Source organism: Dendrobates tinctorius, unplaced genomic scaffold (genome assembly GCF_039654945.1).
Source record: "Dendrobates tinctorius isolate UK_male_01 unplaced genomic scaffold, ASM3965494v1 ptg000133l, whole genome shotgun sequence".
In the NCBI taxonomy this organism is placed as follows: Eukaryota; Metazoa; Chordata; class Amphibia; order Anura; family Dendrobatidae; genus Dendrobates; species Dendrobates tinctorius.
In genome coordinates this window covers 44,274,819-44,302,500 of record NW_027361801.1, presented here as the reverse complement: position 1 = coordinate 44,302,500, position 27,682 = coordinate 44,274,819, and the positions used below count along the sequence as shown (strand labels likewise).

Sequence of the window (27,682 nt, the reverse complement as noted above, 5' to 3'; positions counted from 1 at the left end):
TACCATATGCCTTATCCATGATAATGTGCCATGTAGTACCCATATAAGTCAACAATAAATTACCCAAACACTGCTCAGTCAATACAGGGAAGAATTAAAATGGCTCCCTGTGCAATAGCTTTTTTGGGGATAAGTGAGAGTTGGAGGAATACGATCCAGGTTCCCAGGTCAGCAGATTCCTTTCAGTGACGAAGATGTACCTTGTGGATGACACATCCAGATTTCCACAAAAGCATGGAACTGCACGCTATTGTCAGATCCTGCCAGTGTCGCTGTAATAAAAAAGTGATGGGGAGCCTGAAAGAAACTGTGTATCATCGTCTATTGTTGCCAATGGACTGCAGGTTGGCTGGAGACAAAGAGCAGGAGATGAAGAATGCTTGACTGGTGCTGCATAATTAGGATGAATGTTGCCAGTAAGCTTGTTTGGGGCCAAAACTGGGTCAGTGCGGGCTGTATAAGCCCAAGCCCAGAGTTGGAGACACCAATGAGAAATTAGCTGCTAAAAGGTTTAGTGAGAGGCTTGGTCATCCAAGTATGTCCAGTAGGGATAGGATGATCTATCTGTTCTTGACAGATGTGTTCTGTGTTGTGGAAGACTGTGTTAGCCATTATGTGGCCCAGAACCATAGTCCTATTACTGAGAGTGCTATTCAAACTACTTGGTGCTGTAGATTCGATTTCCATGAATAGTTGTAGTGTACCTGCCATGAGGACCAATGGAGATTCCATATTAAGTGACTGGAACAACTCTGTGAGCGATGTATGAGTGAGCCCTAGCAATGGGATGATGGAGAGGTAACAGTGACTTGTGTACAACCCACCTTGGAGGCATTTGACACTGATGTAAGGATGGCTGTGGATTAGATATGCTACTGTTACTTCTTCAAACATGTCAAAATTGTGTGTTGAGCCCTTCTTACACGTTGTTTCACTCTGTACAAAGTTTTAACAACGTCAAGAAGTGATATTAGCACAATAACTGTGCAATAGGAGCTTCATAGTCATGTAGCAGCACATAACATTTCCATTTTGGCTGGGGAGGTGTTACGGACACGAGCAATGGAGGTTAAAGCAGTGAAAACAAGTTCTCTTAAGTCATCAATCATGTTTTACTATCTGGCAGTCTAATGGATGTTAGGGACGGCGGAATGCACCAAATATAAATAATAGGAGGTGCGTTCCACCGTGCGGTAGATGTAAAGACCGCTGCTGGATAATGTCAGACTCGCTAGGAGGCGGAGTACTGCGCTCGGGTTGACGTCACCCGAGGTGCTAGGACAGACTCTGTTTTAGGCACAGAGATGCCCTAGAGTAAAATAAGGAGTAGACGCCAGGCCTGTTACTTCACAGGGCCAGCCGACGTGTGGCATCGCAGCCGCGAACGCCAAGAGGTGCTGCAGAGTGCAGCACGGTGGAAGGTACAGCCGCTTAACGACAGTGCCGGGGAACCGGACACCGTCGGACGCTAATGTAAGGTACGGTAAGCACAGTGGCGCATAGCTTGCCACTGACTAAAACATACACTCTGTCCACATTCGTAATATCAGAGGGTAGGGGTTTCCAATCCGTCAGTCACCAGACACATGCATCCGTCACCATACACACATAGCAAATAAGGTCTACACTAGCGCACGGCCAAGCCACCATGCGGGCTTTTTATAGCCATGCGCTTCCGGGACCTTCCAGTCTTCTGAGAAGGACCAGTCAGATCCGAAGCAGGACCTGAGCATGTGACCCCTGCTCTCCACTGAGAGGTCGTCTTGTGGGCATGCCCAGTAGCACGGCGAGAGGACTTAGCCTCTGGAGCGGTTCCCTGCAAAGCAGGTTGCGCTACCATTGCTGGACCAGAGGTGGCAGCAACATCCAGACTCAGAGAGCGGGTCTGAGCAGAATGCCTGGATCGCCAAGATTGCTGAGCAGGTGTTGGAGGGGAATGGGAGACCGCTGGATGTACGGCTCTGGATTCCTGTTGTGCAGTCTCAGAAATCCGATGCCTAACAATGGATGAATCTGAGTTTGGCAAATTCCCTGAGAATGTCATGTACCTGATTAAGTCGGCTCTATTGTGACTTTGGGTTGAAGTCAGATAATGTCATGAGGCTGCTTGCAAAGTGGGTAAGGCTAGGTTCACATTGCACTAACACAGCCCATTCAACGCATAGTGTTAATGCTATAGCATAACATGATATGCGTTATGCTATACCGCTAGTGGTGATGGAGCTGCAGCCCGCGTCCGAGGCTTCATCACTGAATGACAGCACATCGTGAACGCGTGCCGCTTTACGGCATGTGTCGCGATGCGCCCAACAATGGGGCTGAATGGTGGCGTTAACGGACTGCGTTATACCGTGGTGTAACACAGTCCATCTAACGGACTGCTATAATGTAATGTGAACCCAGCCTAAGGCTCCGTGTTTCTAGTATAATGGACTTCAGGGTAATAACACAGAGCAGCTTAAAGACGAGAATCCAGTGAGAAACTTTTGACCTGGAGACAGATCCTTTTTAACCTTTAGAAACGACTCTGGGATGAACTGGAAGACCAAGTGGCCAAATTGGCTGATCTTACAAATGCTGTTATAATTGATTGGCTACAAATTTTCACAATTACACTCCAAAATATTTTCAAAAGTCTTCTAGTGAGATCAAGGATTTGTTATAGCGACAAAAGGGAGCAGAATTGTATATAAGCATATGTAAGAGCAGAAAGCAGTTCGTCTGATGCAGTGAGTAACCAGAGACAGAGAAAGGGTTAACAAGTATTTACTAAACAATTTGATAACAGTAAGGCTGCATTCACACGTTCAGGTTTTTTTGTGGCGGTTTGTACCGTGCGATTTTGCCTCGAAAACACAAAAAAAGAGCATCCCATGCAATCCTATGGGATTCCGCAATGCTGTGCTAATGCTGCGGATTTTCCCGCGGCGGAAAAATCCGCAGCATGCTCATTAATTTGTGGAATCGCGGGGATTCCGCCCACATAGGAATGCATTGTTCTGCTTACTTTCAGCATGTGGCTGTGACCATGCGAAAAGTAAGCAGAACATTTGTGGATTTTACCCACGGTCCGGAGGAGAGGAGACTGTTCTCCGGGCTGTGGGTACCATATCCCTGTAAAAAATAGAATTAAAATAAAAAAATCCGGTTATATTCACCTTCCGATGTCCGGTGCAGCGTCCCCAGGCTTCAGCGATACACACGGCAGCTCCCGTTTCCAGTGATGCATTGCGATGACCTTTGCTGACGACGAGTCTCGCGATGCTGTAGCGGTCTCGCGAGACCGCGACGTCATCAAGGGTCATTTCGCAATGCATCACTGGGAACGGGACCTGCCGGAGCATCGCGGAGGCCTGGGAAAGCTGCGCGGGACGTCGGAAGGTGAATATAACCCGATTTTTTATTTTTTAAAAATTATTTTTAACATTAGATCTTTTTACTACTGATGCTGCATAGGCAGCCTCAATAGTAAAAAGTTGGTCACACTCGTCAAACACTATGTTTGACGAGTGTGACCAACCTGTCAATCAGTTCCCCAAGTGATGCTACAGATCGCTTGGAAAACTCTAGCATTCTGCAAGCTAATTACGCTTGCAAATCGCTAGTTTTTCCATGGGAAAATCGCGGGAATTTAAAATGCGATTTTCCCACGGAATGGAATTCCGGAATTCTCACAGTAACTTCTGTGGGAAATCCGCTACGTGTGAACCCAGCCTAAGGCTATGTGCACACGTATGCAGAAAATTTCTGCATAAAAACAGGACTCCTTCCCAGAAAGCGCGCGTTTTTTTCCGCGCTTTTTTTAGCGGTTTTTGCACAAAAAATGTGCTCTTTTATGCGTTTTTTTCCGCGCGTCCCCAGACACATAGAAAATAGCAAGAAATGCGGAATTTTCCGCGAAATTAATGAGCATGCTGCGTTTTTTACCGCAAAGCGGTTTTTTCGTGGAAAAAACGCATCAATATGCGCAAAAAGTGCAAAATGCATTAAAATGAATGGGAAGCTTCTTTAAAGCGTTTTTTAAGTGGATTTTTTGGTAAATCCACAAAAAGAATGCGGAAAAAAAACGCTATGTGTGAACACAGCCTAATACTCCTAGCAGGGAGGCAAAGGCAATGACAAAAGATTATACAAGATAAACGGAACACTTATCGGTTGAAGTTCTGACAGTGGGTACGCTGGAACGTGGAAACAGTCCTTTGCGTGAATGTCCCAGAAATGGCGCCAGGCACGGGTTGTGAGCACGTGCACTAGGCGCAACAATCTGCGGTCTTTCGGAGTAGTCCTTAAGCTTTTGTTCTGGTATCACGGGTGAAACAGAGGTATTCAGCGGTACAGATGCAGACGGTAATTCAATAGCATCAAGAGTGTTGTCAAAGTCAGCACGTGGAGGTCTGGGAACAAAGGAGTCGTCAGTAGGAGCTGCAGAGAGGGAGTCAACCATCTCCTGTCACCTTCCCGCCAAGTCTGACCCGTTTCCGCACTCAGGCCCTTTTAAGTACCCCGCACCCTCTGCTGTCTGACAAGATGATCTCTCCCTCTCAGAGGAAATCTCCCCCACTAGCAGTGGGGACAGCCCCGATAGTTCCGGCCTTAAAGGGCACCGCACACCGCTGACTCCGTCCTATCTCACTTTCTTAGGGCCCCGTCACACATAGCGACTCACCAGCGATCCCGACAACGATATGAACTTGTTAGGATCACTTGTGTGTCGCTACATGATCGCTGGTGAGCTGCCAATCAGGCAGCTTCACCAGTGATCAGCACCAGTGACGACGAGCGCACATGTCGCTGTGTACCTAAGTTACCAGCGCGCTGATGCAGGGAGCTTGTAACCAAGGTAAACAGGGGGTTTCTAAGCGCCGCACGGCGCTTAGAAAACCGCTGATTACCTTGGTTACCAGCTCCCTGCATCAGCGCACTGGTAACTAAGGTACACAGTGGGTTTTTAAGCGCTGCGCTGCGCTTAGAAACTCGCTGTTTACCTTGGTTACCAGCTCCAGCTTGCTGATCGCTGGTCTCCCGCCTGCCACACGCAGCGATGCGTGCTGGCCAGCGGGAGACCAACGATCAAAAAAATGTCCAGGGCTTTCCACAATGATCAGCAATACTCGGCAGGGGGGCTGTTCGCTGATAGGTGTCACACACAGCAATCTCTATGGTGAGATTGTTGTTGTGTGGTGTTTGCAGGTACGCAGGATGCAGTGACGAGTCGCAAGACAGTTAGGTGCTTTCTATATTAACGTTTATAAGACTAGAGGGAACTTTCCTCAGTCCCGGCCTGATCACCAAAAGGGGTAACACGGGTTGCTCTCGCAGGGGGTTCTATACAAGCACACACAAATGGGTAGAACACGACTACTTCCGGCAACAGACGGTCACTATAGGGCCACGGTATGGCCGACTACGGGTCCTTAATTATAAAGTCAACTTAGCCATCCAGACGTCCCTCACCATTCGTGTTGATGGCAGGGGCGTAACTAGAACTGATTGGGCCCCACAGCAAACTTTTAAACGGGGCCCCCTCAAAGACACACCCCCTTCTAGACGCACCCCCTTCTAGACGCACCCCCTTACCGATAATGCATACTAGAGTTGGCTGAGTGGCTGGCCTGGCATTAATTAAGCTGAGACAGAGAGGGCTGCCTGCCTTCCTCCGCGCAAACCGACATCCAGGAACTACATTTCCCAGAGGTCCATGCAGCAGGCAGCTCTGCAAAGAGCTAATAGACAGCGAGGGCTCAGGGAAGGGACTGAACTAGTCTGAAGCAATACACTGGCTGCAGGCAGGGAGGTAGGCCCAATATGTGCTTCGCTCCGCACAGCAGGCACAGAAATGCAGCGTAGGCTGCGAAATCATAGTGTACATTTTTTTCCACCGGGGCCCCGGATCCCCTACACTACACGCACCGGGCCGGCGGGCCCCCAAGACAGCGTTGGCCACAGCATCCGCCGGAGCGCCGCAGTAATGTACCGTATATTCTCGTGTATAAGCCGACCAGTGTATAAGCCGACCCCCCTAATTTTGTCACAAAAAACTGGGAAAACTTACTGACTCGTGTATAAGCCTAGGGTGGAAAATGCCGAAGCTACTGGTAAATTTCAAAAATAAAATGGGCCCCATAAGATGCTCCATAAAGTTCATGATGGGTTTCATAAGATGCTCCATGCAAAAATATGCCTAATAATGCTGCACAGTGAATAATGGTGGCCCTATAACATGCTCCATAATAACATGCCCCATATAATGCTGCAGTGATTGGTGGCCCCTTATAATTCTGCATAGTGAATGGTGGCCCCTTGTAATGCTGCACAGTGATTAATGGCCCCTTGTAATGCTGCACAGTGATTGGTGGCCCCTTGTAATGCTGCACAGTGATTATTGGCCCCTTGTAATGCTGCAGTGATTAGTGGCCCCTTGTAATGCTGCACAGTGATTATTGGCCCCTTGTAATGCTGCACAGTGATTGGTGGCCCCTTGTAATGCTGCACAGTGATTATTGGCCCCTTGTAATGCTGCAGTGATTGGTGGCCCCTTGTAATGCTGCAGTGATTGGTGGCCCCTTGTAATGCTGCACAGTGATTATTGGCCCCTTGTAATGCTGCAGTGATTGGTGGCCCCTTGTAATGCTGCACAGTGATTGGTGGCCCCTTGTAATGCTGCACAGTGATTCTTGGCCCCTTGTAATGCTGCAGTGACTAGTGGCCCCTTGTAATGCTGCAAAGTGATTGGTGACCCCTTGTAATGCTGCACAGTGATTATTGGCCCCTTGTAATGCTGCAGTGATTGGTGGCCCCTTGTAATGCCGCAGTGATTAGTGGCCCCTTGTAATGCTGGACAGTGATTCTTGGCCCCTTGTAATGCTGCAGTGACTAGTGGCTCCTTGTAATGCTGCAAAGTGATTGGTGGCCCCTTGTAATGCTGCAGTGATTAGTGGCCCCTTGTAATGCTGCACAGTGATTACTGGCCCCTTGTAGTGCTGCACAGTGATTAGTGGCCCCTTGTAATGCTGCACAGTGATTAATGGCCCCTTGTAATGCTGCACAGTGATTACTGGCCCCTTGTAATGCTGCATAGTGATTAGTGGCCCCTTGTAATGCTGCACAGTGATTAGTGGCCCCTTGTAATGCTGCACAGTGATTGGTGGCCCCTTGTAATGCTGCACAGTGATTATTGGCCCCTTGTAATGCTGCAGTGATTAGTGGCCCCTTGTAATGCTGCACAGTGATTAGTGGCCCCTTGTAATGCTGCACAGTGATTGGTGGCCCCTTGTAATGCTGCACAGTGATTATTGGCCCCTTGTAATGCTGCAGTGATTAGTGGCCCCTTGTAATGCTGCACAGTGATTAGTGGCCCCTTGTAATGCTGCACAGTGATTAGTGGCCCCTTGTAATGCTGCACAGTGATTACTGGCCCCTTGTAATGCTGCACAGTGATTGGTGGCCCCTTGTAATCCTGCACAGTGATTAATGGCCCCTTGTAATGCTGCACAGTGATTACTGGCCCCTTGTAATGCTGCACAGTGATTACTGGCCCCTTGTAATGCTGCACAGTGATTAGTGGCCTCTTGTAATGCTGCACAGTGATTGGTGGCCCCTTATAATGCTGCACAGTGATTAGTGTCCCCTTGTAATGCTGCAGTGATTAGTGGCCCCTTGTAATGCTGCACAGTGATTGGTGGCCCCTTGTAATGCTGCACAGTGATTAGTGGCCCCTTGTAATGCTGCACAGTGATTAGTGGCCCCTTGTAATGCTGCACAGTGATTAGTGGCCCCTTGTAATGCTGCACAGTGATTACTGGCCCCTTGTAATGCTGCACAGTGATTACTGGCCCCTTGTAATGCTGCACAGTGATTAGTGGCCCTTTGTAATGCTGCACAGTGATTAGTGGCCCCTTGTAATGCTGCACAGTGATTACTGGCCCCTTGTAATGCTGCACAGTGGTTAGTGGCCCCTTGTAATGCTGCACAGTGATTAGTGGCCCCTTGTAATGCTGCACAGTGATTAGTGGCCCCTTGTAATGCTGCACAGTGATTAATGGCCCCTTGTAATGCAGCAGTGATTAGTGGCCCCTTGTAATGCTGCACAGTGATTGGTGGCCCCTTGTAATGCTGCACAGTGATTATTGGCCCCTTGTAATGCTGCAGTGATTACTGGCCCCTTGTAATGCTGCACAGTGATTAGTGGCCCCTTGTAATGCTGCACAGTGATTACTGGCCCCTTGTAATGCTGCACAGTGATTACTGGCCCCTTGTAATGCTGCACAGTGATTAGTGGCCCCTTGTAATGCTGCACGGTGATTAGTGGCCCCTTGTAATGCTGCACAGTGATTAGTGGCCCCTTTTAATGCTGCACAGTGCTTACTGGCCCCTAGCAATGCTGCACAGTGATTACTGGCCCCTTGTAGTGCTGCACAGTGATTACTGGCCCCTTGTAGTGCTGCACAGTGATTAGTGGCCCCTTGTAATGCTGCACAGTGATTAGTGGCCCCTTGTAATGCTGCACAGTGATTACTGGCCCCTTGTAATGCTGCACAGTGATTACTGGCCCCTTGTAATGCTGCACAGTGATTAGTGGCCCCTTGTAATGCTGCACAGTGATTGGTGGCCCCTTGTAATGCTGCACAGTGATTAATGACCCCTTGTAATGCTGCACAGTGATTACTGGCCCCTTGTAATGCTGCACAGTGATTAGTGGCCTCTTGTAATCCTGCACAGTGATTAGTGGCCCCTTGTAATGCTGCAGTGATTGGTGGCCCCTTATAATGCTGCACAGTGATTACTGGCCCCTTGTAATGCTGCACAGTGATTACTGGCCCCTTGTAATGCTGCACAATAATTAGTGGCCTCTTGTAATGCTGCACAGTGATTGGTGGCCCCTTGTAATGCTGCACAGTGATTAATGGCCCCTTATAATGCTGCACAGTGATTACTGGCCCCTTGTAATGCTGCACAGTGATTACTGGCCCCTTGTAATGCTGCACAGTGATTACTGGCCCCTTGTAATGCTGCAGTGATTGGTGGCCCCTTATAATGCTGCACAGTGATTAGTGGCCCCTTATAATGCTGCACAGTGATTAGTGGCCCCTTGTAATGCTGCAGTGATTGGTGGCCCCTTATAATGCTGCACAGTGATTAGTGGCCCCTTATAATGCTGCACAGTGATTAGTGGCCCCTTATAATGCTGCACAGTGATTAGTGGCCCCTTATAATGCTGCACAGTGATTAGTGGCCCCTTGTAATGCTGCAGTGATTAGTGGCCCCTTGTAATGCTGCACAGTGATTACTGGCCCCTTGTAATGCTGCACACTGATTACTGGCCCCTTGTAATGCTGCACACTGATTACTGGCCCCTTGTAATGCTGCACAGTGATTAGTGGCCTCTTGTAATGCTGCACAGTGATTAGTGGCCCCTTGTAATGCTGCACAGTGATTAGTGGCCCCTTGTAATGCTGCACAGTGATTACTGGCCCCTTGTAATGCTGCACAGTGATTACTGGCCCCTTGTAATGCTGCACAGTGATTAGTGGCCCCTTGTAATGCTGCACAGTGATTAGTGGCCCCTTGTAATGCTGCACAGTGATTAGTGGCCCCTTGTAATGCTGCACAGTGATTAGTGGCCCCTTGTAATGCTGCACAGTGATTAGTGGCCTCTTGTAATGCTGCACAGTGATTAGTGGCCCCTTGTAATGCTGCAGTGATTGGTGGCCCCTTATAATGCTGCACAGTGATTACTGACCCTTTGTAATGCTGCACAGTGATTACTGGCCCCTTGTAATGCTGCACAGTGATTAGTGGCCTCTTGTAATGCTGCACAGTGATTAGTGGCCCCTTGTAATGCTGCAGTGATTGGTGGCCCCTTATAATGCTGCACAGTGATTAGTGGCCCCTTATAATGCTGCACAGTGATTAGTGGCCCCTTGTAATGCTGCAGTCATTGGTGGCCCCTTGTAATGCTGCACAGTGATTAGTGGCCCCTTATAATGCTGCACAGTGATTAGTGGCCCCTTGTAATGCTGCAGTGATTAGTGGCCCCTTATAATGCTGCACAGTGATTAGAGGCCCCCTGTAGCGCTGCACAGTGATTAGTGGCCCCTTGTAATGCTGCAGTGATTAGTGGCCCCTTGTAATGCTGCAGTGATTAGTGGCCCCTTGTAATGCTGCACAGTGATTGGTGGCCTCTTGTAATGCTGCACAGTGATTATTGGCCCCTTGTAATGCTGCAGTGATTAGTGGCCCCTTGTAATGCTGCACAGTGATTAGTGACCCCTTGTAATGCTGCACAGTGATTAGTGGCCCCTTGTAATGCTGCACAGTGATTACTGGCCCCTTGTAATGCTGCACAGTGATTACTGGCCCCTTGTAATGCTGCACAGTGATTAGTGGCCCTTTACAATGCTGCACAGTCATTAGTGGCCCTTTACAATGCTGCTGCCGCTGCCTCAATTAAAGAAAAAAACCTATATACTCACCTCGTCTTCCCTGGCACTGGTGAGTCGCTCTCGCTTTCAGCCGCTCCCACGGTCTCCTGCTGTCTCTGTGTCGGTCTGCTGACTCATCGTCCCGGGAATTCCCCACCTCCTTTATATTGGTCCCTCCCCCGGCCCATCTGTCTGTCACAACGGTCCGTCCCCGAACTCTGTCCCCCGGGGACAGTTTCCCCCGGAATACAGATGACAGCTCCCCTGGTTCCGGCCTGGACACTCGACGGGGGCCGTTCCTCCCACAGTTGCGTCACAAAACTGGTCACTCAGCAGTGATCTCGCTAGCGAGATCGCTGTGTGTGACGGGGGGCTTTACACATAAATGGAATTGGATGCCCGACAAATTTTTATAGGTGTGGTAGGACAAATGCCTCACATAGGCTGGGTTCACACTAAATTTTAACTCTACTTCCAAGACTCCAAAATGGGATTCAGACAAAAGCTCACAGAGCCTATATGATTTGGCAAACAGAGGCTAAAATCTGCCACTTTGGACTCCTTTTCACATCTTTTAATGCAGTGTTCATCTTTTTAGAAAGGACACAATGGTGTAGTTGACAACGCTATAGCGCCCAGCAAAATAGACACTGCTGGAAAGGATGCCAAAAGGACTTTGGACTTAGTTTGCATTATTTATTGCAGTCTGATGTTCTCTCTGAATTCCTTTTTTTGGGGGATTCAGACAGAACCCCTGACAGTTATACAAGTGTAGCAAAAATCTAATGTGAACCCAGCCTTAAGGCCCCGTTACACATAACGATGTCCCAGCGATCCCACAAACGATCCGACATGATGGGATCGCTGGGACATCGTTAGGCTGATCGCTGGTGAGCTGTCACAAGACAGCCCCTCCAGTGATCAGGACCAGCGACGCTGGACGCTGGTTTCTAATGCGCGACTCCTGGATACCCGCTGCTTACCTTGGAAACCAGCGTGTACTCCGGTTTCCAAGGTAAACAGCGGGCATCCAGGAGTCGCAGCTCCTGGATACCCGATGTTTACATCAGAAACCAGCGTCCAGCGTCGCTGATCGCTGGTCTCTCGTTGCCACACGAACCGATGTGTGCTGGCCAGCGGGAGACCGGCGAACGAAAAACGGCCCAGGCCGATCGAGCACGATCGGCGATACCCGGCAGGGGGGCCGGTCGCTGATACCCGTCACACACAGCGATCTCGCTGGAGAGATCGCTGATGCGTCACAAAATCAGCGATCTCGCTAGCGAGATCGCTGTGTGTGACGGGGCCTTTATATGCATATTTGCTCAATTTTCTTGGACCCCCTTTAGAGTCTCTCTACTGTTGAGCATACAGTGCAAGGATTCTTTCTTTTATTTTCACATGTGGCAAACCACTAATTACCATGATGTGCCAGTCACAGCAATCTGCCGAAGCCATTATTACTGACAGAGTTATACAAACATCTGACACACTGAAGCGTAAGAGAGCGAGAATCCTGTCCTTAAATTATATGATATGGAATTAGAACAGATCTATCAGCTTGCTTTTTCTCTTGAATTGCAGCTTGTTTTTAAAAAAATCATTAGCATGATAACGCAATGTCTTTGTACATAAAAAATGATGACACTAAATGAGCTGCATACTTTCCAAGCAGACTCATGAAAAATATAAAGATATGACAAGCAAATCAATCAGGGTTGTAGTGTCACATCTAACAGCGGCAGCATTGCTTAATGGGCTCTTGGTGATCCAAGAAAAAAATATATATACTCCAATCCAGAGAGATGCTGCTCATCTATAACCTCTACTGTGTCTCCTACTGGGAAATTAAAGGGGCTGGCCGGTCCAAAATGATAAGTCTGCAGACTTATGAATCCATTCGTGAATGAGTGTGTGAGCTGCAGGGATTTGGAGGTTCCTGAGCCGGGACCAGAGGGTACTTATGCGTTTTACATACTGCCAGCCAGGCTAGTTGGTGCAGCCCCGCTCCATATACTTGCATTGAAAGATGCTGCACCCACTAGTCGGGCTCTGGCTGGGAATTTGTATAGGGCTCATACCCATATGTGAGAAAAAAAAATGGTCCGATTTCCAGACCGAAAAAACAGATGAGTGCCATGCGATTGTCATGCGATTGCCATGCGAGTGTAATGCGATTTCCATGCGATTACATCCATATAACATGCTTTTGCAATCTGTATGCAATGCGATTTTAACATGAGCTTTTACATACAGCAGTTCTCTGTATGTAAAAGCTCATGTTAAAATCGCATTGTAATACACAACTGTACACATCGTTTTAATGCCAAATTTTCTTCAAAACATTATATGTATAAATATATATATATATATATATATATATATATATACATACACACACACGTGGTCAAAATTGTTGGTATCCCTCGTTTAATGACAGAAAACCCCACAGTGTTGACAGAAATAACTTGAGTCTGACAAAAGTAATAATAAATCAAAAATCTATGCAAATGAACAAATGAAAGTCAGATATTGCTTTTCAACCATGCTTCAACAGAATTTGAAAAAAAAATAAAACTCATGAAATCGGCCTGGATAGAATTGATAGTACCCCTGGAAATAATGTGACAAAAGGGACATGTTAAATCAAGGTATGTCCACTAATTAGCACCACAGGTGTCTACAATCTTGGGATCAATGAGTGGGCCTGTATAGAGGGCTACAGATACTCACTGTGCTGTTTGGTGACATGGTGTGTATCACACTCAACATGGACCAGAGGAAGCGAAGGAAAGAGTTGTCTCAGGAGATTAGAAAGAAAATTACAGGCAAACATGTTAAATAAAGGTAAAAGTTATAAGACCATCTCCAAGCATCTTGATGTTCCTGTGACTACAGTTGCACATATTATTCAGAAATTTAAGCTCCATGGGACTGTAGCCAACCTCCCTGGACGAGGCGCAAGAGGAAAATTGATGACAATTCAAAGAGACAGATAATATGAATGGTAAGAAAAGAGCCCAGAAAAACTTCTAAACAGATTAAAGGTGAACTTCAAGCTCAAGGAACATCAGTGTCAGATCGCACCATCCGTCGTTGTATGAGCCAAAGTGGACTTCATGGGAGACTACCAAGGAGGACACCATTGTTGAAAAAAAATCATAAAAAAGCCAGACTGGAAATTGCCAAACTACATGTTGACAAGCCAAAAATTGACCAGCTCTAAGGGTACCGTCATTTCTGTCCAGGCCTATTTCATGAGTTTTATTTCTTTAAAAATTCTGTGGAAGCATGGTGGAAAAGCAATGCCTGACTTTCATTTGTTCACTTTCATAGATTTTTGATTTATTATTACTTTTGTCAGATTCAAGTTATTTCTGTCACCATTGTGGGTTTTTCTGTCATTAAATGAGGGGTACCAACAATTTTAACCACGTGTGTGTGTGTGTGTATATTTATATATATATATATATATATATATATATATATACAATTACCTTGTAATGTTTTCATTTCCTGTTCAGTCCAGATGTCACCGTATCCCAGAATTCCAAACGGAGGAAGTTCACCGACCGCCATATTGGGACACCCAAGTGACAGGTGTCTCAATATGGAAACTGCTGCTGGTACCAACCTATTGCGCGGTAACACCAGCGGAACACCGTCGCAACACACACACTCTGTACGCCATACGCACCTCACATACTCACACACTCACTCTCACATTCATGCAGCCTCTTGCATGGTACCACCAGCGGAACACCGTCACACAGCACCTGCGCGAATTCCGCACAGTTGCAGTGAATCATTCGGCTGATCCCGGCGGCAGATGCGCGACGTGTCTACAGGCAGAGGAAGCCGGTCACATTAAAGGGGTTTTCCCACAAACGAAAGTTCATCTTAAAAATTGTCTGTGTCTGACCGTGTGCGGAGCATTCCACATCTCGTGGGCAGGGGAGGAAGCAAAAGACAATACTGACATTACAGCAGGGGATCACAGAGGATTCATTTTGTGAGGTAAAATATTTTACTGACTGTTTTTAAACAATATTTTACCTCACAAAATGTATCCTCTGTGATCTCCTGTTGTAATGTCAGTACTGTCTTTTGCTTCCTCCCCTGCCCAGGAGCTGTGGTATGTTCTTTACATGGTCAAACACAGGGGTGAGAGACCCAGAGTACAGGGGGGAGACATCTCAAATGGGACAGCACATGAGGGGAGAACACAGCACAGGAAGGAGAGAGACAGCAGACAAGGGGGATAGCACATGGGGTAGACAGGTCAAAGAAGAGAGCACAGATGGGAGAAGACAGCACATGGAGAAAGAAAGTGGATAGGTGGGTGAGCACATGGGGGGAGAGATTCTCAGCACTGCAAAGCCTGCCCCCATCATAACATTACCACCCTCCTGATGCAATAGCATCGGGCCTCAATCTAGTATACATATACTGTATATATATATTAGATTAAAAGCCGGCAAATGATCTGCCGCGCACAGTATAGAATTGAAAGGATTATGTAATAATAGTGTAAGGAATCAATAGATTTATTAATGCACTGAGCATTTGGCATTAGAAAGCACTTGTATTGAGTATATGAGATATATGAAATAGTGAAATGAGATGTTATGCACGTTTTATATTTTTTGTATTATAATATGTAATATGATTGGCACTAATTGAGGATTGTTAATTATTTCTATAAATGTGCACCTTTTTGTAACACCCACTGCGTGAGAAAGGCTCAGTATGAGCCGAAATGTCGCAACTAGAGTTGAGCGATACCGTCCGATACTTCAAAGTATCGGATCGGAATGGATCGGCCGATCTTAAAAAAAAGTATCGGTATCGCCGATTCCGATACCGGAAGTCCCATTCAAGTCTATGGGACTTCCGGTATCGGAATAAGAAAAACCCTGTTTTTGCCTTGTACAGCCTCTCTGGGGTCTGTACGGGCCTTTCGGGGGGCTGTGCCGGCCTGCCAGGGGGTCTGTGCAGGCTCCGGTGGTCTGTGCCGGCCTGCCGGGGGGCTGTGCCGGCCTGCCGGGGGGGGCTGTGCAGGCTCCGGGGGGCTGTGCCGGCCTGCCGGGGGGCTGTGCCGGCCTGCCGGTGGTCTGTGCAGGCTCCGGTGGGCTGTGCCGGCCTGCCGGGGGGCTGTGCCGGCCTGCCGGGGGTCTGTGCAGGCTTCGGGGGTCTGTGCAGGCATCGTCCGATGGGACTACAAGTCCCATTGGGTGATGCCTGCTACCATGACAGTGATTGACACATTAGCCAATGATGGGACAGTAGTAGTCCCATCATCCGGCTAATGTGTTGAATGTAAAAAAAAAAAAAAAATTACATGCTACATACATGCTACATTCATACTATATATATACTACATGCAACATACATACTACATATATACTACATGCATGCAACATGCATACTACATATATACTACATGCAACATACATACTACATATATACTACATGCATGCAACATGCATACTACATATATACTACATGCTACATACATACTACATATATGCTACATATATACTACATGCATGCTACATACATACTGCATGCTACATACATACTACATGCTACATACATACTACATATATGCTACATACATACTACATATATACTACATGCATGCTACATACATACTGCATGCTACATACATACTACATGCTACATACATACCACATATATACTACATACATACTACATGCATGCTACATGCTACATACATACCACATACATACCACATACATACTACATACATACTACATGCATGCTACATACATACTACATGCTACATACATACTACATATATACTACATGCATGCTACATACATACTACATGCTACATACATACTACATATATACTACATGCATGCTACATACATACTACATGCCTGCTACATACATACTACATGCTACATACATACGACATACATACTACATATATACTACATGCATGCTACATACATACTGCATGCTACATGCATGCTACATACATACTACATACATACTACATGCTACATACATACCACATATATACTACATACATACTACATACAATACATTCATACAATACATACATAGACATACAGTACATATAACATAGAGTAACATACTTACCAATACTTGTCACATTGTTCCCCGAAGCCATTGTCTTTTACGGAATAAATATTAACATAACAAACCACAAAAATACTCACCCACGATCCGAAGCAGTCCACGAGTGTGTCCCACGACGATCTTGGGTAGAGAACTGCAGCATCAGCTGATGCTGCCATTCTCTACGGGCTGCAGGAATCCAATGACGGAAGGTAGGTATCCTTCCGCACTGTATTCCTCCGCCACTTAAAAAAAAAAGTCCCTAGTCTCACTTTATGCCATTGCTGTGTGGGATACCTACCTTCCGTCATTGGATTCCTGCAGCCCGTAGAGAATGGCAGCATCAGCTGATGCTGCAGTTCTCTACCCAAGATCGTCGTGGGACACACTCGTGGACTGCTTCGGATCGTGGGTGAGTATTTTTGTGGTTTGTTATGTTAATATTTATTCCGTAAAAGACAATGGCTTCGGGAACAATGTGACAAGTATTGGTAAGTATGTTACTCTATGTTATATGTACTGTATGTCTATGTATGTATTGTATGAATGTATTGTATGTAGTATGTATGTAGTATATATGTGGTATGTATGTAGCATGTAGTATGTATGTAGTATGTATGTAGCATGCATGTAGCATGCAGTATGTATGTAGCATGCATGTAGTATATATGTAGTATGTATGTAGCATGTAGTATGTATGTAGTATGTATGTGGTATGTATGTAGCATGTAGTATGTATGTAGCATGCATGTAGTATGTATGTAGTATATATGTAGTATGTATGTAGCATGTAGTATGTATGTAGCATGCATGTAGTATATATGTAGTATGTATGTAGTATGTATGTGGTATGTATGTAGCATGTAGTATGTATGTAGCATGCATGTAGTATATATGTAGTATGTATGTAGTATGTATGTAGTATGTATGTAGCATGCATGTAGTATGTATGTAGTATATATGTGGTATGTATGTAGTATGTATGTAGCATGCAGTATGTATGTAGCATGCATGTAGTATATATGTAGTATGTATGTAGCATGCATGTAGTATGTATGTAGTATGTATGTAGTATGTATGTAGCATGCATGTAGTATGTATGTAGTATATATGTGGTATGTATGTAGTATGTATGTAGCATGCAGTATGTATGTAGCATGCATGTAGTATATATGTAGTATGTATGTAGCATGTAGTATGTATGTAGCATGCATGTAGTATATATGTAGTATGTATGTAGCATGTAGTATGTATGTAGCATGCATGTAGTATGTATGTAGTATGTATGTAGTATGTATGTGGTATGTATGTAGCATGTAGTATGTATGTAGCATGCATGTAGTATATATGTGTTATGTATGTAGCATGCATGTAGTATGTATGTAGTATATATGTGGTATGTATGTAGTATGTATGTAGCATGCAGTATGTATGTAGCATGCATGTAGTATATATGTAGTATGTATGTAGCATGTAGTATGTATGTAGCATGCATGTAGTATATATGTAGTATGTATGTAGCATGTAGTATGTATGTAGCATGCATGTAGTATGTATGTAGTATGTATGTAGTATTTTTTTTTTTTTTTTTTTAACATTTAACACATTAGCCGGATGATGGGACTACTACTGTCCCATCATTGGCTAATGTGTCAATCACTGTCATGGTAGCAGGCATCGCCAGATGGGACTTATAGTCCCATCGGACGATGCTTGCACAGACCCCCGGACATCAGCACAGCCCCCCGGCAGGCCGGCACAGCCCCCCGGCAGGCCGGTACAGACCCCCACAGGGTGCACAGACCACCGGCAGGCCGGCACAGCCCCCCGGCAGGCCGGTACAGACCCCGGGCAGTCCACACAGCCCCCCGGCAGGCCGGCACAGCCCCCCGGCAGGCCGGCACAGCCCCCCGGCAGGCCGGTACAGACCCCGGGCAGTCCACACAGCCCCCCGGCAGGCCGGCAGAGACCCCCGGAAGGCCCGAAATGACGGCGCATCATGATGCGCACACACCGCGCATCATGATGACGTCAGGCTGTCAATCAACTTTGAACTTCCGATTCCGATGCCGACTTCCGATATTGAAAAAATATCGGAAGTCAGTATCGGAATTCCGATACAGCAAGTATCGGCCGATACCCGATACTTGCGGTATCGGAATGCTCAACACTAGTGTAGTGCTGACGGAGACTGTGTCAGAGAGTGGACCCTCTGGATCGCGGATCCGGAGCCCCTGGGTCGAGCACACCAGGTGAAGACCGACCCCTATACAGGGACCGTTTGGGGCAGGACTACAGAGGACGGAGGCACGACAGCCGGAACCAAGAGGGACGGCTCCACGAACAAAAGGCCTAGAGAGGCAGCGGACAAAACTACTAGCAGGGACAGGTGGCTCAGGGAAGGGCTGAATACGGAAAGACCAGAAGAGGAAACAAGGCGAACTGGAGACAGGGAACGGCACATGGAATGGAGGAACAGGAGGGCCTGGACCGACTGGGGAGAGCGGGAAGGTCGACACAGAGAAAGGCAGGAAGGATAGGCAGGATAGGACTAACTACAGACGAACTGTAGGGGCCAGATTGCTACACAATCATCAGGCGTCCTCCTAACAGCGAGGACGCCTGAAATATACCAGCCCCCGGAAGTGCGTGTGCCAGGCCGGCCCCTCAGCGCCGCCCACCGCTGGAGACAGAGGAAGGGAGGGGGCGCGTGCGTGACAGAGAGCTGGAGCCAGGAGCCGCAGTGAGGGAGCGTGGACGACGGGCACGAGGCCGGACGGGAGCGCGCAGGTAGGAAAGCGCTGCGGTGCGCGCTGCCCTGGAAGGGACATCGGCGGGCATAGCCGCCGATGTCACAGTACCCCTCTCCTTACATCCCCTCTTACTGAGATTGGCAAAAAACCTTTTCAGAATCCGGGGAGCATTGACATTCTCCCGGGGTTCCCAGGACCGTTCCTCGGGACCAAAACCCACCCAATCGATAAGAAAAAGGGTCTTACCCCGGACTCTTTTCATAGCCAGGATGTCTTTGACCTCGAAGACGTTGTCCGAGATAACAGGTGAAGGAGGGACGATGGAAACTGGTTGAAACCGATTCAGGACTACGGGTTTCAAGAGCGAGACATGGAAGGCGTTGGGAACCCGGAGCGAAGCAGGCAACCTCAGTTTGTAAGCCACTTCATTAATGCGTTCAATTACTTCAAACGGCCCAATGTACCGAGGACTCAGCTTATAAGAGGGAACTCTCAGACGGATATGTCGAGTTGAAAGCCAGACTTTGTCACCTGGATGGTACGGAGGCACGTCCCTCCGTCTTTTGTCTGCATGCTTCTTGATTCGGTTGTTGGCACCCTTGAGCGCGTCCCTGGTCTCTCTCCAAATCTGCGAGAATTCTTTAGCAAGAGAATCGGCTGCGGGTACTCCTGTAGACGTGGAGAAAGGTAATGGAATATCTGGGTTTTGACCGGTTACCACAAAAAAAGGTGACTTGGTGGTAGATTCGTTGGGATGATTGTTGTGCGAGAATTCAGCCCAAGGTAAGAGCGCGACCCAATTGTCCTGATGGGCGTTGGCGAAATGACGTAGGTAGGTGGTTAACACCTGATTAATTCGCTCCACTTGCCCGTTGGTCTGAGGATGGTATGCGGAGGAGAAGTCGAGAGATGTACCCATAAGCCGGCAGAGAGCCCTCCAGAAGCGGGATGTGAACTGGACCCCCCGATCAGACAGAATCCGCTGAGGAAGGCCATGCAGCCTGAAGATCTGGTGGATGAAGATCTCGGCCAACTTCGGAGCGGATGGTAGTCCCGGTAAGGGAATGAAGTGGGCCATCTTGGAAAAACGATCTGCTACGACTAAGATGGTGGTACATCCGGCTGAGCGGGGTAAATCAGTTACAAAATCCATGGCGATCTGCTGCCAGGGGGCCTCAGGGACTGGCAATGGGTGAAGAAGACCGGCGGGCAAGGTCCTAGCCACCTTGTTCTGGGCACAGATTGTGCACGAGGCAACATAGTCCATCACATCCTGGCGAAGCGTGGGCCACCAGTAATACCGAGACAGCAGTAGAAGAGTCTTTTTAGACCCAACGTGCCCTGCAATTTTGGAGGAATGCCCCCAGCCCAACACCTCCGTACGTCTGTTCTGAGGGACGAAAGTCTTACCGGGCGGAGGAATAGCAAAATTCACAGGGGCCACGGTGATCATTTTGGTGGGCTCGATAATATGGGATGGGACTTCATCCTTCTCCGATGACTGTAATGACCTGGAAAGGGCATCGGCCTTGATGTTCCTATTACCAGGACGGAAATGAAGTTGGAAGTCAAAGCGGGAGAAGTACAGGGCCCATCTGGCCTGCCGGGCATTGAGTCTTTGGGCAGACTGCAGGTACGCCAGGTTCTTGTGGTCAGTGAGGATGGTAAAGGGATGTACAGCCCCCTCGAGTAAATACCGCCATTCAGCCAAAGCCATCTTAATGGCCAGTAATTCTCGGTCTCCAATGGAATAGTTGCACTCCGCAGGTGAGAAGACCTTAGAAAAGAAGCCGCAAGGAACCAACCGTCCGGATGAAGCCTGCTGGGACAGGACTGCTCCAGCTCCAGTGGAGGAGGCATCCACTTCCAGGACGAAGGGCCTGCTGGTCACAGGCCGATGCAAAATGGGTGCTGACGCAAAGGAACGTTTCAGGGCTTGGAAAGCGTTTTCGGCTTCAGGGGACCAGCTGTTGGGCTTCATTCCCTTGCGGGTCAAGGCCGTGATGGGTTTGGTAACCGTAGAAAAGTGAGGCACAAACTGACGGTAATAATTTGCGAATCCAAGGAACCGCTGGATGGCCTTAATCCCCACTGGACGGGGCCACTTGAGTACCGCACTGAGTTTTTCGGGATCCATCTTTAGGCCGGAATCAGTGACGACATATCCCAAGAAGGGCAGTGACAACTGCTCAAAAAGGCATTTCTCAATCTTGGCGTAGAGTTGGTTCTCTCGGAGGCGGTGCAAGACCAAGCGTACGCTTTTGCGATGGGAGGGCAAGTCGGGCGAGAAAACGAGAATGTCGTCAAGATAGATGACTACACAGGAGTAGAGTAGATCCCGGAATACCTCGTTGATAAATTCTTGAAATACAGCGGGAGCGTTGCAGAGGCCGAAGGGCATAACCAGGTATTCATAATGCCCGTCACGGGTATTGAAGGCCGTTTTCCACTCATCCCCTGCACGGATCCGGACCAAATTGTAGGCCCCCCGCAAATCCAACTTCGTGAAGATCCGGGCTCCTCTCAGACGGTCAAAGAGCTCAGGAATCAACGGAAGGGGGTAACGATTTTTAACGGTGATATTGTTTAGACCCCGGTAATCAATGCAAGGCCGCAGTGATCCGACTTTCTTCCGGACGAAGAAGAAACCTGCGCCCGCAGGAGAGGAGGATTTCCGGATAAACCCCTTGGACAGATTTTCTTGGATATATTCCGTCATAGCAGAGGTTTCGGCAGGAGAAAGAGGGTAAGTTCTACCTCTGGGAGGAACCGCTCCAGGAATCAGGTCGATGGGGCAGTCGTAGGGCCGGTGCGGAGGCAGGGAATCCGCCTCCTTTTTGCAAAAAACATCAGCGTAGGCGTGGTATGGAGCAGGAAGGCCAGAAAGGTCCGTAGGCCTAAGCTGAGGATGGGAACGAACCAGGGTACGTAAACAGCTAGCATGGCAGGGGTGCCCCCAACGTAGGATCTCCCCGGAGCGCCAGTCGATGACTGGCTCATGCCGCCTAAGCCAAGGAAGTCCTAAGAGAATGGCATGGGATAATTGAGGCAGGACATAGAAGGCAATCTTCTCTGAATGAAGTGCGCCAATCTGTAGCTTTACTTCAATGGTAACCGTGGTAATGAGCCCAGGAAGAGGTTTGCCATCGACGGAGGTGATTGCTCGAGGGTTACTTAGGACGACCACGGGAATCTGGAGTTTGTCAACCTCCTCCTGGCGGATGAAGTTGCCTGCTGCGCCCGAGTCCACATACGCCTCCACAGAGCCACGCCCCCGACCTGCAATAAGCAGAGCTGAAAGAGTAAGTGGGAGAGAGGGGGTCATATTACCTAGGGGGCCCTCTCCTACCTGGCCTAGGCGGATGCGTTTCCCGGTCTCTCAGGACAAGTGCGGACGAAGTGATTGGCCCCTCCACAATATAGGCAGAGTCCCTTAGACATCCTCTCCTTACGGCGTTGTTCGGACAGCTTGATGCGATCCACCTGCATAGGCTCGGGGACAGTGTTACTAGGAAGGGCAACGGTGCGCGGAATGGGAGCTTGGTATAACCTAAAGGACCTCCTCTCCCTGGCTGACTCTCTAGCGCGTTCCTGAAAGCGCAGGTCAATATGGGTAGCCAGGGAGATGAGATCCTCCAGGGTGGTAGGGAGGTCACGCCCGGCCAACTCGTCTTTGATTTTACAAGAAAGGCCTCTCCAAAACGCACCAACCAGGGCTTCGTTATTCCACCCCAGCTCCGAGGACAGGGTCCGGAAACGGATGGCGTATTGCCCTACAGTAAGGGATCCCTGGCAGAGGTTAAAAAGGGCCTCTGTAGAGGAAGCAAGGCGTCCGGGTTCATCAAAAACCTTACGGAAGGTTTCCAAAAAACTCTGGATGTTAGTCACCACCGGGTCATCCCTCTCCCACAACGGATTCACCCAAGCCAGCGCCTCCCCCTCTAGATGGGAGATAATAAAGGCCACCTTGGCACGGTCCGTGGGGTATTGTTGGGGCAGAAGATCAAAGTGCAATCTGCACTGATTTAAAAATCCCCTACACAATTTTGGGTCCCCACAGTACCTAGGCGGCTTACCAAGACGGGGAGGAGGGCAAGAGACAGCGTCCCGGGCTTGGTTAGAAGCGGCCGCAGAGGACTGCAAAGAAAGCAGCCGATCATCCACGGACGCCATATACCCCAAAATGTGAGATTGCGCATCGCGCTGCTGTGCGAGCTCCTGCTGGAGACTGACTAAGAGGGGTGCATGCTCTGGGTCAGCGGATTGCAAGGCGGAGAGCCGGGTGTCCATGGACTTCATGAATGACATGATACGGGTCTGATTTTCCCTTAGGAAAAGCAGTTCCTTTTGAGTGGCCGCCGCGGCACCGGCGGGGTCCATGGCCTGATGATACTGTAGTGCTGACGGAGACTGTGTCAGAGAGTGGACCCTCTGGATCGCGGATCCGGAGCCCCTGGGTCGAGCACACCAGGTGAAGACCGACCCCTATACAGGGACCGTTTGGGGCAGGACCACAGAGGACGGAGGCGCGACAGCCGGAACCAAGAGGGACGGCTCCACGAACAAAAGGCCTAGAGAGGCAGCGGACAAAACTACTAGCAGGGACAGGTGGCTCAGGGAAGGGCTGAATATGGAAAGACCAGAAGAGGAAACAAGGCGAACTGGAGACAGGGAACGGCACATGGAATGGAGGAACAGGAGGGCCTGGACCAACTGGGGAGAGCGGGAAGGTCGACACAGAGAAAGGCAGGAAGGATAGGCAGGATAGGACTAACTACAGACGAACTGTAGGGGCCAGATTGCTACACAATCATCAGGCGTCCTCCTAACAGCGAGGACGCCTGAAATATACCAGCCCCCGGAAGTGCGTGTGCCAGGCCGGCCCCTCAGCGCCGCCCACCGCTGGAGACAGAGGAAGGGAGGGGGCGCGCGCGTGACAGAGAGCTGGAGCCAGGAGCCGCAGTGAGGGAGCGTGGACGACGGGCACGAGGCCGGACGGGAGCGCGCAGGTAGGAAAGCGCTGCGGTGCGCGCTGCCCTGGAAGGGACATCGGCGGGCATAGCCGCCGATGTCACAACTAGTCGCAACAAGTGGAGTATGGCGTGCTGCCTTCATTTTTTATTTGTTATATATATACAGTACTGTGCAAATTAATTGGGACAAAGCATTTTTTTAAGTAAAATTGTAAGTTTGTTACCAGGTGTGAGTGCCTGTTCAAAGCAGTTAAATCTTGTTTGAATCACTGACTGGTAAGCAACTTACTATTTTACTTAAAAAAATGGTTTGTCCCAATTAACTTGTACAGCACTGTATGTATATATATATATATATATATACATACAGTGTATATATATATATATATATGTCAGTGACACACAGCTATGTCTTTATATTGCTTAGAAATATAGATAGAAGATTAGCCATTAATTCATTTGTTGGCTTCTGTAAAATCAATGCAGGAGCCGGCAGGATAAAAGAGATGGTTTACATACAGTTTGATTTATAGATGTCAGTTACCAATATAATTAGTATAGTGTGTGTGCAAATTATGGGACATGTGTGTATTTAATAAAATAATCTTTTCGGGGAAAAAAATTACGTGGGCTCCCGCGCAATTTTCTGTGCCAGAGAGGGAAAGCCAGCAACTAAGATGATCTCTAAGATGCGCCAATTCCATAATTTAGCCTCTCTCTTCCCACTGCACTGTAGCGGGTGGCATAAGGGGGTAAAAGATGGGGGTTGATGCCACCTTTGTATTGTAAGGTGACATCAAGCTTGGCTTAGTAATGGAGAGGTGTAAATAAGACACCTATCCATTACTAATCCTAGAGTTGTTAAGTGGTTAAAAAAAAAACACCAGCCAGAATAAAGTCTTTTAATGAAATTTAACAATAAACACAGTTTGCCATATTTATTGTTCTGCTAATCCAAGCGACGCCCTCGTTCTCCTGTAATAAAAAAAAAATATCATACCTGTCCGGCGTTCAGTCCCACGCCTTAATCCATATCTGGGCCATATACAATTTACAACCAGGAGCGGTGCTACTGTAAATGCGACCGTCCCAGCTGTAAACTACTGCTGAATGAATGAGATGATGCAAAACGCTTCAGAGATAAGCGCTGACGTCACTGAGTCTGCCTTCCCTGCCGGCCTGGCCCGCGCTGAACTCTGCAGCGTGGGAGAATGAACAGGCATTTTCTCACACTCAAGAGTTCAGTGCGGGTCAGGCTGTGAAGCAGCTGTGTTCCTCGCGTACAGATGGCACGGTACTGTATAACGCTTTTACGCTATCATGATGTGGAGGAAAGGCTGGAATATTACTTTACTTTCAAGAGGTGGTAATAAAATCCCACAAGATTGGATGGGCCCTAATACATTTAAATTGTTGAACCAGGGCAACACTTTCTTAGTGAAATCCTCCAGAGTGCAACCAAAAAGGAAATTCGCAAAAATTCTGCAAATTCTGGACAGTCTATCTGACCATAAAAAGAGATCATTTTGGAATGTTTAAAGGGGCTACCCGGGACTTTACTAAAAATGTACCTACAGTCCTGCTCACCATTATTGGCATCCCTTCATTTTTTTCATAGACTGTAAAATATGTTCAGAAATAAATGGAAATGTACCAAAGTCATATCTTCATGTTTTTTTAATTAGTGTTCCAAAGTAATACAACAATAAAACATTGTTTTTCAACTTACATGTTACAATTTCAAAGAAGAAACAGAATAAATAGCATGTGCAGCAGTAAACGTTTCTTGTAGCCATCTATAAGCTTCTTGCACTTCTCAGCTGGTATTTTCTCCCATTCTTTCTTTGCTGTTTTTTGAATGTTTGCAGGTTCTTTTTCCCAATGGTAGATTTCAAAGATTTTTAATGGAATTAAGGTCAGGACTTAATGCTGGTCATTTAAAAAAAGTAATTTTTTTCTTTTTTTAAAAATAAGTACTAAACATGTCATCTATTTTCTAAGTAAATATATTTCTACAGGTGCTATTGGCATGAAATTCTCACCAGATGTAGGTAACACCCCATCCAATCCACACAGGCAAAGAAATCAAACCATACAATTCTGACCAGTGTCACTTTATGAGGTTATAACTCTGGAAGCTTCAACGAATCCCACTGATTCTGTTTTTTCGTCACATATTGTGCTTCATGATAGTGGTAAAATTTCTTCACAATTTTAAAACTTTAAATTCTTATGCCCTTAAATCAAAGAGATATGCCACACAAAATAGTTAATTAAGAACATTTCTCACATGTCTATTTCACATCAGTACAATTCTGGAGACATAATTTTTTGTTAGGAAATTAGAAGGGTTAAAAGTTGACCAGCAATTAAATATTTTTCCAACAAAATTTACAAAACCATTTTAGGGACCACATCACATTTGAAGTGAGTTTGAGGGGCCTATATGACAAAGTACCCAAAAGTAACATCATTCTAAAAACTGCACCCCTCAAGGTGCGCAAAACCACATTCAAGAAGTTAATTAACCCTTCAGGTGCTTCACAGGAATAAAGCAATGTGAAAGGAAAAAAATAACATTTAATTTGTTTCACAAAAAATTAACTTTAGACGCAAACTTTGTTATTTTTACAAGGGTAATAGCAGAAAATGGACCCCCAAATTTGTTGTGGAATTTCTCCTGATTATGCTGATACCTTATTTGTAGGGGGAATCTATTGTTTGGATGAACGGAAAGGAAGGAGCGCCATTTGACTTCTTGAATGTAAAATTTTCTGGGATAATTAGCAGACTCAATGTTGCGTTTGGAGAGTCCCTGATGTGCCTACACAGTGGAAACCACTCACAAGTGACCTCATTTTGGAAACCACACTCCTCAAGGATTTTATCCAGGGGTATAGTGAGTATTTTAAACTCAAAGGTACAACACAGAATTTGATAACATTATGTCGTCATATTGAATATGCCATCATTAATGTTGTGTGCAAGTGCATGCTACTCCAGTTTGCATCGGGTGCTCGGGTATGCCCCAATTATCGCGGGTGCTCGAGTCCTTACCCTCACATGTTTCACGACTGTTAGACACCCAAGAAAAAATGCGAGGATCTGCGATACTCCGTGCATACCCGAGGACCCAATGCAAACTTTTGCTCAACACTAGCCGAAATATAATTTTTTTACTTTTAAAAACTGCCCAGTTATAATTCAAACCCTAACACACCCATAACCCCAACCCTAACACACCCCTAAACCCAACCCTAACACAGCCCTAACACACCCCTAACTCTAAGCCCAACTGCAAAGAATGGAAAAAATAAAAAAAAAATATTTTATAATATTTATCTGACTAAGGGGGTGACAGAAGGGGTTTTGAGTTACTATTTTTTATTTTGATTACTTTGATAAGGTTTATCACCGTGATCAA

The 27,682-nt window shown here is 47.2% G+C and overlaps 1 long non-coding RNA gene across 1 annotated transcript in view; it reads left to right on the top strand.

The window, feature by feature from the left end:
* The window catches only part of LOC141048224 (uncharacterized), a 91,034-nt gene that overhangs the window by 38,480 nt on the left and 24,872 nt on the right, over nt 1–27,682 (top strand). Inside the window, exon 3 of the long non-coding RNA XR_012219998.1 lies at nt 26,966–27,157. This is a non-coding gene — a long non-coding RNA (uncharacterized lncRNA). The remainder of the gene's footprint in view (nt 1–26,965; nt 27,158–27,682) is intronic.